Raw genomic sequence first — 3,846 nt, forward strand, 5'->3', positions numbered from 1 at the left:
CTTTATACTTTGTGGGCTTTATAAAATTTAAAATTTTTGACATTAAAGCATAGTCTTTCAATCTGGTTGGAAGTTGAGTCTGCCTACATGATCTTCTCAGTAAGTGACTCACCTCAAATCTGTTTGCTTCAAACCTTAGCGGGCTTGACTTACTGATTACATCACCTGCCTCTTCCACTTTTTGCTATTGTTGTTGTTGTTGTTCTTATTTCTTGCTGCTAATTGTCCTCACTGTTTTCTTCCATCAACAATGGAATTTGCCACTCTTCAAGGTTTCTCCTTATTTCCTTCCTTAACCTGCTCATGAAATAACACATCTCGATGCACAAAAAATTTATGAGAAAGGATTAAACTTATAAGCTTTAAACTCAGTGTAGTATCCTACAAAGATGAATTTCATGGCCTTAAGGTCTAACTTCTTCCTATCATCCTTGGGAATATGGGAAAAGGCTTTTGACCCAAAAACCCTTACATGATTCACTGTAGGCTTATATCCATAAAATTCTACAAAAGGAGTTTTAAAGTTTAGACATTTAGTTGGACTCCTGTTTTTCAAGTATACTGAAGTGTTGATGGCTTTAGCCTAAAAAACATTGGATAGACCCTTACCTTGAAGCATACTTCATGCACAATCCACTAGGGTTTCGTTATTTCATTCTTCAACTCTATTCCGCTACGGAGTGTGAGGTACTGTGAACTGTTGAATAATCCCATGATTCCTGCAAAATTTCATGAACTCTCCTAACTTGTATTCTCCCCCTTGATCAAAGAGGAGAATCTTAATGAATTTCCCTGTCTGCTTCTCCACCATATTCTTAAATTCTTTAAAGAATAGAAATGTCTGGCTCTTTTTCTGATAAAGTATGCCCAGCAAAATCTAGTGCAGTCATTAGTAAAGAGTAAAAAATAATATGCACCACCTAGCGACCTAGTCTGCATAGGTTCACATATATCTGTATGCACAAGCTCCAGGATATCTCTTTTCTCCCTATCAACATTCAAAGGAAACTCTTCCCTATGCATTTTCCCTAATGCACATCCATCACAATATAAATGAATATTCTGAAAAGCAGGAAGTCCATCAACCATACATTTTCTTTGTAGCAGCATGAGATCTTGTAGATTAAGATATACCAAAGATTCTCGGCTGTCAATCCTATTGAAGCTAGATCTTGGTGTGGCATGCTCTTGATGTTCAACCTATACATGCATCCCACAAGAACTCTTGATGCAACTATTTCCTTTTTGTTGTCCTTTATGACACAGTATTTTTTGAAGAATTTGACTTGTAGGTCCTGATCTGCCATCATTGAAATAGAGATCAAGTTCTTCTTGATCCTGGCTACATACATCACATTTTTAATATATCTGATATTACCATCAGGCAACATCATCGGAATATTACTGCACCCCTTAATTTGATAACCTCTGTCATCACCTAGATAAATGTTAGCTCCACAAGTAGTTTCTTCAAAATTCTCGAACCAAGTGTAGTGTCCTATCTAGGGTGCAAGATTAGGCTATATTTATTATCGACCAGGGTCAGTAAACTTCGAGGCATGCGTCTACAATCTATAGACATAAAGGATTCCTAACTAAGTGTTCATGATGGTAGGTTACAGAACTTCTTTACGGAAGGTTGAGGTATGCTCCCTATCACCTGGACACTCAGGTCACTCAATTCATCTACCTATTCTAAAAACACTGTGTATTACTTAAACCAAGATTTTAATCCCATTACGAGGATGCTATGCATAAAACCCCTGTTCAGTGAACACTCAGCATTCAATGTTTATCATTCGTGAAAGATTAAAACGTACTAAAATCATAAGCACACTTAAAATTCAAATATATGAGAAACAGAGTTCATGAAGATGCTTTTAAAAATAACGAAAGATCAGATCCCTTACAGGATACAATTCAATGATCTCAGCGATGAATCCTTCAAGCTACCATCATAAACATTACTCATACAAATTTCTAATTAGATCAACGAAAACATGAACTAAACTCTAATCACTGTGCATACTATTGAATATTCAGAAGTTGTAAATGAAATGAAATGACAGTATACCCGTTCCACGCAGGGCCCATCCGCGTTTCAAAGGTATACTGGACTGTGCTCAAGCAACTATAGAATCAACGCAACAATGAAATCGTGACTGCAACCGTGTTTTTGGTATTAAGTTCAAAAGCTCTGTTTTCAAAACGATACAATGATAACCACTTAACTAACAACACATAACTGTGTTTACATATGTTTTTCAATGTTTACATTTCGGAATGAATGTACATTCGTGATGCGGCTGTTGCCGCTTTTGCTATGGCAAAGTTTTTAAGTTGTTTCCATTCTGAACCGATTTCAAAAAGGAACAAAACTAAATCGATTTAGAACCCTATGCTGTTGCTGCTTTTGTCGCCAACATGCTGTGCTTTGACCATCATTGACCGCACATTCAGGAGTGTTGTTTCTGCTAAAGGATAGGTGTTCGTCCATGCTTGTACATTCTATTTTTCATCCCTACCCTTTGCTCTCGCTTAGCTGTCATGCCATATGTCAAACAATAAACCAATTACAGGATGTTGCAACTTCCTGTAGTATTTTTATCAAAAATCCCTAATTCTTTAACATAAAACTCATAAATCAATTCTAATGTATTTAACAACTATAATACTGTTAACTAATCAATTTCAAGGGGTCTAAGAGATGTATGAAGGAAAAAGGGTAGGCAAACGATGTGTTTCAAGAGGAAAAAGGAGGTCAAGGAATGGTACCAACATCTCTTCCCGACTTAATGAATTAGCATGACCTCATTCTAACCCCGATGTGCTTCCTCTGAACTCTGTCCCTGCCTGTACCTCTGCTGCCTTCAACAATGTATCCACATTCTTCTTCACCTAGGCATCTTTCTGACCATGGAGCTCATGCTTTAAACTTTTGTACTTTTCCTTGAGGACCTTCTTTTGGTTGTACCATTTAGTGGCCCACTTACAAATATCTGTTTGTTTAGCTTCAAGTTTCTTAATTTGTTCCCTTAACTTTTCATTTTTCTGTTGAGTCTCTTTACTCTGTGCTCTGAGCATTTCATTTTCTTTCTTGATGACTTTTTCCAGCATATTAGCCTCCATTAGTTCTTCCTTTAACTTCTCAATTTGCTTCTCCAGTTTCTTTTGTTTCTTTATGGCAGGTGGTGAATCTTTTTCTTGCCTGTTATTGGTTTCAACCTCCATCTCAGCTCTTGGTCCAGGTTGTGAGTGGGCACTACTTTCAATATCCATCGGCATAGGTGCATTTGATTCAGGCTGGTCTTCTTGTAGCTGGGCCTTTGATGTTCTCCTGGTTCTTCTTGAATAGGTGGTAAAAATTTTATCTTGCTTTGCTTTCCGAGCATCCTCTTTTCTCATTTTCCTCGTCCTTATACTGTTAACAGGTGGAGGTACCTTGCTTGCTTTGTGTATAGGAATCTCTTCATCGATATCATTCATAAATCCTGAGTTTTCCTGTGGTTCTTCCTTGTCCTCTTCGTCTTTAATTTTGTTAGCAGCCAAGAACTCCCTCCACGTTTTCCCTCTTCTCTGTAATTCATACTCAATAAGAATTTTAATTAGCCCAAAGTGATATAAGCTCTTGTCTTCATTACCTTTCTGCTTTTGGATGGTCTTCGACATTTTGGTTAGGCTTTGCAAGAGGAAGTATGGTAGACTGATAACACACTGCCCTTTCAAATGTAACAGTAACTTGATATGGTACAAGTAAACAATACTGTAGCGGCCTTCACAAGTTACAAAATTTTGGATGATATAGACCATCTCGTCCCAGGGATGCACCAGCCAACTCCTTGGGAC

This window comes from Pinus tabuliformis, chromosome 8 (genome assembly GCF_031772625.1).
Source record: "Pinus tabuliformis cultivar Carrire ecotype Pingquan chromosome 8, CPIR1, whole genome shotgun sequence".
In the NCBI taxonomy this organism is placed as follows: domain Eukaryota; kingdom Viridiplantae; phylum Streptophyta; class Pinopsida; order Pinales; family Pinaceae; genus Pinus; species Pinus tabuliformis.